Source organism: Balaenoptera acutorostrata, chromosome 2, assembly GCF_949987535.1.
Source record: "Balaenoptera acutorostrata chromosome 2, mBalAcu1.1, whole genome shotgun sequence".
Classification (NCBI taxonomy): Eukaryota; Metazoa; Chordata; class Mammalia; order Artiodactyla; family Balaenopteridae; genus Balaenoptera; species Balaenoptera acutorostrata.
Genome location: NC_080065.1, coordinates 157,239,157 through 157,253,659, shown reverse-complemented (window position 1 = coordinate 157,253,659; position 14,503 = coordinate 157,239,157).

Below are 14,503 nucleotides of genomic sequence, written 5' to 3'. Positions count from 1 at the left end.
CGCAGCCAAAGTAAGAAAATAGGATAAAATCAAATAAAGCTAACATTGAAAATGAGATTTCACATCCACATATGATTTCTGGTTTCTCCTGAGAAATCCTTAGATCTGGTGATGGGGGAGGGCGAGTTGAGTGGTGACTCGCCCCTTCACAAGGGCCACGGCACCTCCAATCCACCAGGTCTGTGCGGAGTGCGCGCAGGTCGCCGGCTCCAGCCTGGCTCCCCAGTGCGTTGCAGTTTGCGACCCCTGCTCTGACCCACGCTGACATCACACCCAGGGTTTCTGGCTCCCCCGCCCCAGGCCGGCCGCAGGCTCCTGGCTAACCTCGTACTGCGTGCGCGATGGCTGAGATGCGGCCGAGGACTGCCCACCGAGCTGGGTCCGTTGTAGTCCAGGAATGTGAACGTACATTGTTCTCCGCCCAGCCGCATGCATGCGGGGTGAGCTCACCCTGGCCCGCTGCCTCCTTCCCCCAATCTCTCCAATTAAAAACATATTACCTTCCCACTCCGCCTGGAGCAGCCCTGGGCCGCAGCTTTATTTTATAAACACATTTAGACAAGTTCAGAAAGGAATGATTCATACTGGACCTAAGCACTCCTAAACGCCAGGGCTGCTGAGCATTTTCGCAGGGGAAGCATCCTGAGCGGGACCAGGCCTGGCCCTCGGGGGGTATCATCTCTCCTGCTCGAAGGCCAGGGATTACCTGTCCACAGCTGGAAGGACTTACCCACAAGGCCACCTTTCGGCACCCCCAGCCCAGACCCAGCAACCACGGGCTCCTGGAAGAGAAGGATGCTGGCCCGGCCCCTCCCCCACCCGGAGGCATCCTTGGATCCCCCCACTCGCTGCCCTCCCATCCAGGGTTTCCCCCTCTTCCCTTCCTCCTTTCTCCTGTGCGGCTCTGTCCCCCAGCAGGCTCCCAGACTTACTTCCTACTCTGGATTTGAATTCCTTCCTTCCACCCACTCCACTGAAGATTCCTAGAGGGTGGGCCCTGGAGGGTCTTTCATGCTCTCCTCCACTATGCCTAGCTCAGTGCTGGGCACATGGAGGGCACAAGGCAGGTGCCAGAATAATAGTAATAATACTGATTGAGGCTCTTGGGTAGAGAGCATTGACTGGGTGCCAGGGATGGTCCTGAGAAATTTACATCTATTCTTTCATTTAATTCTCACAAGAACTCGGTGAAGTAGGTGCTGTTTGCTATAAACCCATTTCACAGGTGAGGAAATTGAGGACTAGGTTTCAACTCCACCCATGGGGATCTGTCTTAGTTGTCATAAATGGAAGGGCCCTTGGATGATGATTTGGTCTTGTTACCTGACTTTTACAGATGGAGAAACTAAGGCCCAGAGAGGAAGAGGGATTTCCCCAAGATTTTAACAAGATGGAGCTGCCTTAGCACCACGCCATGCCTCTGGCATCCTCCCTTACAAGTAGCAGGAGTTTGGTAAGATTTCTTGAATAAATGAACAAATGACTATATGAGTGTTTTTATGGAACTCTCCTGCTCGGATCATAATTACAGGGGCAGTATCTTACATCTGAATTCCCAGGGCCTAGCTGCAGACCCACAAAAAAGGTCCTCTCTCAGTATGTGTTGAAGGGATGTCAGTCTCTCATTGGGTCTTTAGCCACTGCAGCTTAACCCTTAATTCTTACTTTACAGTTAATGTGCTTTAGTTTGCTGTCCTCAACTAGAGGGTGAGGGTTGGGTCTTTTCCCTCCCTTGTGGGGCAGGCCATGCTCAGCATGCAGAGGGGGCTACGTTCATGGATGCCCACTCACTTATTCTTGCCCTCATTACTATACAGTGAGTGCTCACTGCGTACTGGGCACTGTGCCAGGTGCTGGACAAGCACGGTGATGCAAAGGCAAGTCCAACCATGACTGCCCCCAAGGATTGCCTCTATAGCACCCCACAATGGCCACCTCTGCTTCTGCCCACTGTGACTGTGATGGGCAGGGCTGCTAGTTGGGGTCTTCTCTAGTTGTGGGGAGTCTGGGATGAGGAAGTTTTCCGAAGTCCATCATCTTCTCTGTCCATTCTTTGCTAGTCCTCCTAAGCCCAGTCTGTCCAATGGTGCCGATCTCCAAGAGCAGGAAGCTTCCAGTTGGATTCTGCTCAATCATGTCGTCATTCAACAAACATTTATTGAGGGCCTACTCTGTGCCAAGGCCCATGATTGGAAGAGACATCCTGTCCTCAGGATCATCCTTGCTAGAAATGTCTGCCTAGGTCAGAAGGTTTGGGGACCAAGTAACCAAATTTAGCTTAGCTCAGGTCAAGGGGGACCTTATTGTCACCTATCACCAAACGCAGGGATAGCCTCAGGCACTGCTAGGAGTCTTTCTCTACCCCTCTGGTCTTTGCCTGTTGGTTCCTTCTCTCCTTCTCAGAGGTGACTTTTTTCCACTGAGAAGGTGTGGCCACCATCAATATCAGGGCTCACACATTTCCAACCTCACCCTTTGGCAGCTCTAAGTAGAAAATTCCCAGAGAAGCTGAAAAAAGAAGAGAGGGGGCTGCTCAGTAGTAACAGAGTGGCTACAAGAACCTGATTTCTGTGTCATTCTTTTGGTCTTCTAGTTATCTTGGCATGTTTCACCTTGATTCCTATACCTGTGAGTCTGGTTCACAGACAATTTGATAGTAAGGTGAGTGAGTGAATTTTTTTTTACTTGGGGCGGATACTCAAGTGGTCTCATGGAATTCAGAGAGGCATGAATTAATGAGTTACAGGAAGGGAGGCCTTCAATGTTTGGAGTTCATAGAACCTTCTCTTCTTAGCATCACCTTTTATGTGACTCTACTTCAGTAGCTGCCATTCTCTGCAGTTCCAACAACTACCAGTTCAGTTCCAAATTTCAAATTCATGGGGAACAAGTGGAATGGACCTTGTGTGGGTCACATGCTCGTCCTGTACCAAAGAGCAGGGCCAGGGGGTGTGGTCACGTCGTACTAATACGACAGCAGGAACTCTCATACATTGCGGGTGGGAATGCAATATGGTACAGCCACTTTGGAAGAGAGTTTGGCAGTTTCTTATAAACCTAAACATACTCTTCCCATACAATCCAGGAATCGTGCTCCTTGGTATTTACCCAAATGATGTCAAGATGTACATCCCCACAAAAACACTGCACATGAATGTTTATAGCAGTTTTATTCATAATTGTCAAAACCTGGAAACAACCAAGATGTCTTTTGGCAGGTGAATGGGTAAACTGTGGTACATCCAGACAATGGAATATTATTCAGAGCTGAAAAGAAAGGAGCTACCAAGCCACAAAAGGAAATGGAGGAAACTTAAATACATTTTCTAACTGAGAGAAATCAATCTGAAAAGCCTACATACTGTATGATTACACCTATATGACAATCTGGAAAAGGCAAAACTCTGGAGACCGTAAAAAATCAGTGGTTGCCAGGGTTTGGAAGGAGGGAAGGATGAATAGGTAGAGAACAAAGGAGTTTTAGGGCAGTGAAACTATTCTGTATGATACTATGATGGTGGATACATGTCATTATACATTTGTCCAAACCCATAGAATGTACAACACCAAGAGTGAACCTAATGTAAACTATGGACTCCAGGCAATAATGGTGTGTCTGTGCAGATTCATTGATTGTAACAAATGTCCCACTCTGGTGGGTGACGTCAATAGTGGAGGAGGTTATGCGTGTGGGGGGCAGAGGCTGTATGGGAACTCTCTGTACCTTTTGCTCAATTTTGCTGTGAAATCTAAAACTGCTCTAAAAAGTAAAGTGTATTAATTTTAAAAATTAACAACATCCTGCTTATGGGCTGGATGTGGCCTGAGGGTCCACCAACTGCCAGCATGTGACCCCTGAAAAGCTGACCCTACCTCTTCAAACCCAAGCACCACTTGGTTTCAAGACTTCATCTTTCCCAACCAGTGTACATATTAGGTCAGAATATGTAGGTTGTAGTCATGTCAGAGATGCCTGTACCTGCCTATCAGATGCCCTGATTGGCACAAAGTAACAAAAGCAGCCATAAAGAGGTGAAAGTTCTGGGCCACAGCCCAGGCACCCTGTCTGGGGTTAAGTGGCCAGTCTTAGGCTTCCTGGAATAAAGGATAGATCAAGACCTCATCACTGCCTTCTTGGACCCTGGAGTGTCTAGACTGGAATGTTTGTGGTAATTAAGGAAGTAATGGGACACCTGGGGCAAGCAGGGACTATCCTCCTCAGTCTCAGGGATGGAGACAGGGGGCCTGGTCCTGCTGCCTGGAGCCTGCGGAGTGAGTGGTGTCTGGGGGTCCATGACTCAGAGTCGTGAATGCTGCCCCGAGGACCAACATGAAGCTGCCTGGAAGGTTTTGTAGAATCCTGAGCAGAGACCAACAAATTCCACCTCCAAGAGTTCCTTCTGCTTGGGTCTCAAAATCACACCAACATACTACTTCATCTATGCGGTCGAGGTCAACATTAGCTGTCACAAATCATGTTGATAGTATGCACTCTTGATAGGATGTGATGGAAATGGTACTTTACCTCCATGATCTCTCTCCCCAAGACCTACAACTCCAGTCTAATCAAGAGAAAAATATCAGACAAATTTCAATAGAGGGGCTTCCTGCAAAATACCTGAGCAGGAATCACAAAAACTGTCAAGTCATCAAAAACAAAGAAAGTCTGTGAAACTGCCACAGCCAGGAGGAACATAAGGAGACATGGTGACTAAATGTTATGTGGTATCTCGGATGGGATCCTGGAATAGAAAAAAGACATTAGGTAAAAACTTTAAAAATCAGAGTAAACTATGGACTTTTGTTCATAATCATGTATCGGTATTGGTTCGTTCATTGTAACTAATGTGTCATAGGGGAAACCACGCAGGTGGGAGGGGGTGGTGTAAAAGTCTCTGTACTATTTGCTCAGTTTCTCTGTAAATCTGACTGTTCTAAAAAAATAAAGGTTATGAATTAAAATCTATTAATTTAAAAAATCACACACACACCATGAGGACTTTGGGTCTGATAGCTTGGGCTTGCATGCTGGATTTAATAATACAACTTTTGGCCGTGTGACCTTGGACAAATTGTTTTAACCCCTTTAAGCCTCTGTTTCCTCATTTGCAGTGGAGGACTTTTCAGCTCACTGGGTTGTTTGGAGAATAATAGAATCCATTGCCCTTGAGGGGCTTGACACAATGCCTGGCACATATGTGGTGCTCATTAAATGATAAGGATTATTATAGACAGATATTCACATACACATGTACTGGAGTTTTAGGGAGGTGAGGTTTGTTTTTATTATTCCATTTTATTATTTTTTAAAACAAAAACTGTCATTTAAAAATTGTCATCCAGTTCTGTGGCTAGCAGAAACAGTCTTTTATGTTCAAGCCCAAAGCACTCGAATTGTCTTCCTAATTATGTGGATGTCAGACAAATAGACACTCACTCTTGGGGTTGAGTTGGGACTTTGGTAGGGGGTCACTATTTGTCTTCTTTGTAGCCTGGGCTTCATTTTTTTTTAGGGGACTCAGTTTCCCCACCTACCTTATCCACTGTGCTCAAGGGTCACTGGAAGGAGGTGAGTCAATCTGCACACAGGTCAAGAGGACCTCTGAAAGAAAGGCGATTGAGACCCAGACACCTTTGAGGTTCAAAGCTCTGAGAAGGCCTCTGATGGGAGTTGAGCACTTTGATGAGAAGCTCCTCATCCAGAAAGGAGGTCTGGCCTGGGAATCAGGGCACAATACTATGGCTGAGGAAGGTGGCCAGGGTGTCAATTCTGGGCACAGTCCCTTCTGGCCCAGCCACTGGCATCGCCTCCTTGGGCACAGAGACCCATAGTGGCACATACCACCGGAAGGATGGGATTTCCTGTCCCCATCCCACACTGAGAAAGTCTGACTGGAGGGGCCTGAGCTATTGAAGCGATCGATGCAGCCAACAAAACCGGACAGTCCTGGTTTCCTGGGGGGGTGAGTGGCAGCTTCTGCCATGCTACATGGGGTGAGAGGGACTTTGCATCAGAGTCTGTCTGTTTCTGCAGAAACACCATGTGGTGACAGCGGCAGCTGAGGCCATGGTCAGATTTCCTCTTCCAGAAGATAGAAATCAGGTTTTACCTCCTGGACCAAGTAGGCCCTGGACCACTTGCTCATAACAGAAGGGCCACTGGGAAAGAATGGCTTTTTCTTAATGAGCAAAAGATGCTATAATTTGACCATTAAGAGAAATGTGACCTCATTTTGTGCCTTGAGCTGGAGAAATGGACATACTGGTTACCTGCATGACTTTCCATACACACAGATACTTTTTTTTTTTAATCTTATTTATTTACTTTTAATCTTATTTATTTACTTTTGGCTGCTTTGGGTCTTCGGGCTGCGCACGGGCTTTCTCTAGTTGCAGTGAGTGGGGACTACTCTTCGTTGCGGTGCATGTGCTTCTCATTGCGGTAGCTTCTCTTGTTGCGGAGCACAGGCTCTAGGCACGCAGGCTTTAGTAGTTGTGGCACATGGGCTCAGTAGTTGTGGCTTGCGGGCTTAGTTGCTCCGCGGCATGTGGGATCTTCCCGGACCAGGGCTCGAACCTGTGTCCCCTGCTTTGGCAGGCGGATTCTCAACCACTGCGCCACCAGGGAAGTCCTACACAGATGCTTTTAAACACATTTATAACCATGCACGTATGTGCACAGAGAAACACATATGCACACATATTTACACACGTGTGCGCACACACACATGTATGAATATATATGTATGTATATATACATATATACACACACATACACAGACATACACGTATATACATGTACACATACACGCATTCACAGACACATAGACACACTTCACATATACACATGCTTACACACACATCCACATCCACACACATACATAAACACATAACACACACACAGATGCAGACACATGCTGCCCACTCTGCTTATTGTCTTGGCAAGAAAAGTTCTTGCCTTTTCTGCACTTGGCTTTTCTTTCCAAGTCCTGGATTCTTGGAAAGGGCTCGCAGCGTGAGAAGCTGGGGGATGGGGAAGGAACTGGGTAGTGGCAGGCCATGTGGAGAGAAGCTAATTTGTTTCTGCAGTCGACAGATGGGGTGAGGACAAATTACACAGCGGGTATTAAAACTCCTTTCTAAATTCAACAATATTTGCAAACTGATATGAGCCCCCCAGAAGCAATAAGAGAAAGTGTATAATCTGAGACCCCATTCCAATCTCTCTGAAAAGTGGGGCTATTTAAAAATCTTTAATGCATGCCTTGCCTGGAGTGCATGTGTCCCCAAGTAAATATTGGCCACAACCTGACTATGGCCACTAGGAAAAAAAGATTGATACATCATGTTTGTACAGAGAGTTTTCTGCCACAGATAGATAAGAGACTTCGGCTATCCTAAAATGACTAAGTGTAAGGCTTAGAGAAGAAACAGCTATTGGGTTTTCTTGTCATTGTAAAAACAGTATATGTTTGTTGTAGGAGACTTAGAAAAATGTAAAGAGTAAAAATAAAACTCACCCAGAGAAAACTGGTATTATTTTAAATAAATATTTATAAAATATTGTTATCATTTAAGTGTATAAACACTTAATATATCTATATCTCCACGTAGATATAGATATAGCTATCTGTACACTTGCAAATACAGTTTTAGAATTTGTTTGTTCATTTAACAATAGATGCTAAACACTTTCTCATTGTTTTTAATATCATTTCAAGTAACCAAGATGACACTCTCTGCAAGCACAAGCACACAGACCTTCTCAAGATCTCAAGATTCAAGAACACTTAGGAAAGAGAACCAAACTAGCTGCCCCGCGGCCCCTTCATCTAACCACCTCCATCCCCAGAGAGGAGGAGGCTGCCACAGCGAACTTGGATGTTCAGCATCCTCAGAACATGTGTGCACATCTGGAGGAATGGTTATGAAGATTAATGTCATGCTCAGTGTCAGAACTCCCCTTGACATTTCCTCAGTTTATCCAAACAATTTAGGGGAGCCCTCTGGGGCTTAGGAACCACATTCTGCAGTGCAAGGCCAGCACTTAACCTCTTGAATCCTCATTTCCCTGGAGACACACGTGCAAGTTTTATTCTTTAATTGCTAAAACAATGAGGTCCAGTACAAAACAGATACAGCAAGAACTTGAGAGAATTTAAAGAAAGAATGCAAAAATGGAAAATCTGGACACGCGGGGTTAATGGGAATTGTAATGTCTCTAAGCAGGTTTTGAGAGCCAGTAGAAAATAGAAGCTAAATGACAAAGAAATTAGAGTTTTTGAAACCATTATGCGTATTAACCCAGCTCTTGAACAAAATGAAGTACTTTAAGTGTGACTCAGAGAATATTTTGTTATTTTTCCCCCTACTATCTGAGATTTAGTTTGGTTTCAAACCAATTAACTTCTATTTAAAAATTATTTCTCTCTGTGGATAACGCATGTCATGTAACTAATGTATCTTCCATATTGCTTTGGCTGCCAGGGGGCTCAGGAACTCAAATTACTATATAGGTCTTACATATCTATGTCGTAATATTCCCTCTGGTTTTGATTTTTTTACCCAGATCCTGGTTTTTATCTGCTTAGATTTCTGTTTTATTGCATGTATTTCTTGTAAGCCCCCTCAAATCTTTTGTTAGATAGATTTGTAGATCAAAACAACTTGGATTTGTTTAAGAAGAAATGAACATTTCGGTTTGGTTTTGGAGTTCAGCAAATTAGTGTGATTAGCTCTGATTTGAGGTTTACAGTTCTATTACGTTAAAGTCCTTGGTATTTAATACATCAAAGAGCCTGAGAGCTTGACTTAACCTCCTGCGTGTTAACACTACACAGTGCATCGCCTGTCTGTTTCCAATGATTCTGGGGTAAGACGCTCTTGGAGATTCTATCTTGGAATCTTGCTCACCCCTCAGGCATGGTGGGAGGGATGTGTGAGCACCGACTTTCAAACACAGATGCAACGAAGAGTTTAGGAAGGAAAGTTATCCCACTGACTCCAACCTTTCCCTGCATTTTTGCTTTTAAAGAGACGAAGGCCCGTCTTCTGTGTACAAGAGGCACCCTTCATTGCAACGCGCTCCACGCCGCGTGACAGCGAGGTGACACGGAGAGGTTCTTGCATCCTGCACCTGTGCACCTTTTCAGGGTCATGAAATGAAGAAGGTCTGGCACAAGAGGCAGCAGAATCTCCCCAAGGAAGAAGAGAGATGAGAAACACAGCTTTGGCCTGGATTCCAGAGCTTTGACTTTCCATGTTGGCCCCGGTGGATCCTCCAGGGGTCCTCTGGATTCTGTCAAAGACCACTGGTTTATGCTGATGTCTAGACAGAGGTTGTTTGTGGTGGTGGAACCAGGTACCCTGGGTTCTGGGTGCTGCTAAAACAGTCACTCTTAGTCTAACCTTGACAAACTCTTTACCATCTCCGTGTCCCCACTTTCTTCCAGGCCAGTGGAAGGGGAGGAGGCTGAGAGAGGGGAACCTACACACCTTAGACCTCCACTGTTTTCCAAAGACCACATTTGCCATTTCCCAGCATCATCATTTATTAGCCACAAGACCTTGACCAAGTGACTTCTTCTCTCTCAACCCCAGTTTCATCTGAGAGTGGAAATGACATATTTCCCATGGAGCTAATGAAGCTAAAGTTTCAGGGTCTCTCCCTTGCAGAGGTCTCCTCTGAGCCCGGGAAGGAGCCCTGGCAACGTGTTCACATGTTTTAGTAAAATTTGAAAAGTAAGTAGTCCTTAACAATTGGTCAAGGACTACTGTCTCTTTCCACTTGATTTCCTCTCTGTCACAATCTGCCATGGTCACTTTGGGGATCTGGCTAAGGTAAAGATGAACTGGACTACATTCGCCTTGAATTTAGGAGAACATATTTGTGCAGGTGCCTTCTTAGGGTAGGAATGGCTTCTAAAAATACTTCTACCTCCCCTTGAATACTCTTAACTCCCAAGACCAGGAGTCTTGGCACGAAGATGCAGAGCCAGAGGCCTTGTTTCCTAGAGTGCTTCACACTAGAAGTATGTGAGTAGCAGAAGAAAAACAAAGTTTGAAACGTATGGAGCCAAGAGCTAACCTTCCAATCATTAGCTGTGTAAAATTGTAAGCAGGAGATTTGGTTTTCATAGATATCTAATTAAAACAGAAATTCTTTCTTCTCAGAAATGTGCTCAGTAATGTGGCATATACGATTATAAACTCGCTAGTCTTTTTTCTTCTTTTGATGGGAACTGTGAGAAATATCATGTATTGAATTTGTCTGTACAGCACAAACCTCTAGCAGAACTACAAACAGCTAATATGATCTTACCTGAATTTGCATGTTTTTGCGTTTCAGTTCTCAATAAAAAAAATAAATTTTGCCCAACCATGCTAGAGGAAAGACTGAATGATCTTTCTGTTCTCTCCATAGGAAATAATATTACATCCTTGTCATATATAAAGATGATCAAATATGCAGCCAAAAAAATGAGGGGATAAGTGTATTACAGAGAAGTAATAGGTAGTTAATTAATTAAAAATATTAAGTAAAATTTTCTAACTTTTGTGATCTCTGTCAGCTTTTTAAAATATGTGTGTTGTTGCTTTTCTTCCACTAAATAAATACTCACTCTTGTACCTCATTTTTATTTCTAATTTTGTAAGCTTCAGGTCCCTCTATATCTGGATCTTCTTGGAAAATTGGTATGGTTACATCTTTAAAAGCAGATAGGAGATGTTCATATGAGATTTGTGTAAATGGCTCTGCTGACAGGATTGGGCTGCTTATAGATAGCAGTTATTATTATGATTGTTATCACAAGAGATACTGCAGGGAAGTTTCTTTTTCCTAGGAGCCTGGAAAAACGCTTCAGTACTCACAGTGTATCAATGACAGGGAATTCATTTCATTTCACTTTAAGAGAAGCACATCTATCTGGGAAATATCAAAGAGTGCCTAGCTGCACTAGGCATATATAATTTTGTGACCACTCATCCCCCTTCATTATTTTGAGAAACGTTTCTTTCTCCACACAGCCTTGTAGTTCTAGAAGAGCAGGCTGTGTTCCCCAGGAATCTTCCCACCTAGTTGTCATGATTGATGCAAACTGAACCAATTATTGCTCTTTCTTGAGATTTTTGATCTGGAGACTAGAGAGAGCAAGTCTTAGTCTTTCTACGATAGAAAATCTTGGAAATGTGCTCTTGGGAGTTGCTAGTGACCATGTTCCCAGCCACATCCTGTCTGAGAGAGTAAAGACAGAAAGCAGAGGGAAAGAGGCATGCCAGGTGGAGAAGCAAGAGTTCAACCCCCTGGTTCTTGAGGATCAGATGCACTCCTACTTTCTCATAGTAATAATGCTCAACTAATAAATCTTACATTTTTTCCTGCACTAATTTGAGTTGGCTTTCAGATGGGATTCATATCAACCTATGCCCTAGGAGTAAAAGTGAACTGGAAATAAGCCAGGCCTTACAAAGATTAAAAGTCAGCCTTGAATTATCTCAATCTCTGATTACCTCAAAGTGAACTTCTACTTAACAACCTGCCAGAAGCTAAAGAAAATCCTCTCTGGAGGAAAACAGCATCAACTTCAGCCTCTATAATTTTTTGTACAATTTTTCCAGTATTTAATAAAAATTTATCAGGCGAACCAATAACAGGACCATGAGAAAAAATATGTAAAAGAAACAGACCCACAGGTGATCCAGATATGGGAATTATCTGACATGGTCTTTAAAAAACTAATACTAATATATTCAAGAAAATATATGACAAGGTGAAAATTTTCACCAGAGAACTAGAATCTTTGAAAGAGAGTCAAGTGAAAAAAATCTAAAAATTAAAAATATAATAATTAAAATTGAAAATAGGTGATGGTTTTAACAGCAGATTAGACATAGCTGAAGAAAGTTTTAGTGACCTGAAAGATGGGTTCATAGAAAATATTAGATTGAAGCGTGAAGATTAGAAGAATGGAAATACAGAAAAAGAACATAAAACACACATGAATATGCTGAAAAGTTCTTACCTACATGTAATTGGTGTCCTACAAGGGTAAGAGAGAGAAAAAGAGTAATCTTTAAGGAGATAATGACTGAATATTTTAAAAAGCTGATGAAAATGTCAAACCACAGAATCACTATGATCCCAAGCAGGATAAATACAAGGAAAAATACAAATAAAACTGATGAAAGCTAAAGATGAGAAGTTATAAAATCAGGCAGAGTGAAAATGACACTTTCCCATCAAAGAAGCAAACTAAGACTTAAACTGAAGTGATGTAAACCAGAAGACAATGGAATAACATATTGAGAATGCTGGAAGAAAATTGTTATCAGCATAGCACTCATACTCAGTGAAAGTATCTATTAAAAATGAAGCCTAGGGGCTTCCCTGGTGGCGCAGTGGTTGAGAGTCTGCCTGCCAATGCAGGGGACACGGGTTCGAGCCCTGGTCTGGGAGGATCCCACATGCCGCGGAGCAACTGGGCCCGTGAGCCACAATTACTGAGCCTGCGCGTCTGGAGCCTGTGCTCCGCAACAAGAGAGGCCGCGATAGTGAGAGGCCCGCGCACCGCGATGAAGAGTGGCCCCCGCTCGCCACAACTGGAGAAAGCCCTCGCACAGAAACGAAGACCCAACACAGCCATAAATAAATTAATTAACTAATTAATTAAAAAAAAAAAATGAAGCCTAAAGACACTGCCAGATAAACAACAGCAGAGAATTTACTTTCAGAAGACTTGCACTAAAAGAAATAGTAAAAGGAGCTTTTTCAAGGAAAAGAAATATCATCCCGGAAAGATGCACAGAAATGCAGGAAGGATTGACAAGCAATGGAAGGGATAAATACGTAGGTAAATCTAGATGAAGTTTGTATAAAATAATTATAATAATGGTGTCTTGTGAAGTTTAAAATATATGTAAAATCATATATTTGACAGCAATAACATATAAATTCAAAGAGGGTAAAATCTGACTTAATTTGATTTAAATAAATTAAAGGATTTTAATTTTATTGTCCATAAATGGTAAAAGTACTGACTTATATTAGGCTTTAATTAAGTCAAGGATGCCTATTGTAAATGCTAAGAACCACTCCTCAAAAAATAGTGCAAGAATGTAAACTAACAAGATAACAGAGGGTAAAATTTAAATAATAATAATAAAAAATCAAAATAAAAAAGAAGGCACTCTAATGGTCACCAGGGGTGCAAAAAAATAAAAATAAAAAAAGAAGGCAAAAAGGTCAAGATAGAAGACTATAGAAAAGATGGGAAAAGCGGAGAATAAATAATATGGTGATACATCCATACTCAAGTATAAGGGTAATCACATTAAAGGTGAATGAACTAAATATTCCATTAAAAAGATGATGGAAGGTGGGGGAGGGGGAACTGGATGAAGGTGGTCAAAAGGTACAAACTTCCAGTTATAAGATAAATAAGTTCTAGGGATGTAATGTACAACATGATTAATATAATTAACATCGCTGTGTATGTGAAAGTTGTTAAGACAGTAAATCCTAAGAGCTATCATCACAAGGAAAAAATATTTTTAAAAATGTCTTTGTATTAAATGAGATGGTGGATGTTCACTAAGTTTATTGCGATAATCATTTCACGAGGTATGTAAGTCAAATCATTATGCTGTACACCTTAAACTTATGCAATGCTGTATGTCAGTTATATCTCTATAAAACTAAAAGAAAGAAAAAGACTATGATTGTCAAGCTAGGATTTTAAAAAGCAACAACTCTGTGCTGTTTACAAGAGACACATCTTAAATATAAGGACCCAGAAAAGTTGATTGAGTAAAAAGGAAAAAAACACAGGCCATCCACATGTGGCTAAACTATGCTCTCAGCAATGGAGACTTTAAAGGAGGAACCATTACCAGAGATTCTTCATCATGAGGATAAAATGCATCATCCCACTGGAGACACAATAATTTTAAATGTGCATGCACCTAGTAACAAAATTTTTAAAACAAAGCAAAAACTGTGAAAACCAAAAAGAGAAAGGGACAAATCTGAAATCACAGTGGGAGGTCTTAGCACAGACTTCTCAGTGACTGGTAGAAGAAGCAGGCAAAAATCATTAAAGATAGAGAAGATCTGAATAACATGATCTCTGTCTGCTATCTCTAGAACACTGTACCAAACCATTGCAGGGAACACCTTACTTTCCTGTCTCAGATTCTCTTGGCTCTGATTTCCTTGGTTGGTTTTATTCTTTTTTGCTGTTTGTGTTTCCACTAGTTGCTTCAAATCTTTTTGAAAGGCGAAAGTATCAGTAAAGAAATGAAAAACAAACATATAAATGGAAAGGGGAGGTGTGAGTTTAGAAGACTGAAAACATAGGTTCCCTTTCCAGCCCTGTCACTCATAGCCGTGTAAATTTGGACTTACGGTTCATATCAGAAATGAGAAAATAATAGCTGCCACAAGGCCCTGGTGAGACTTATACAAAACATGTAAATGCCTGCCCAGAGTGAGCCTGGCATCCAT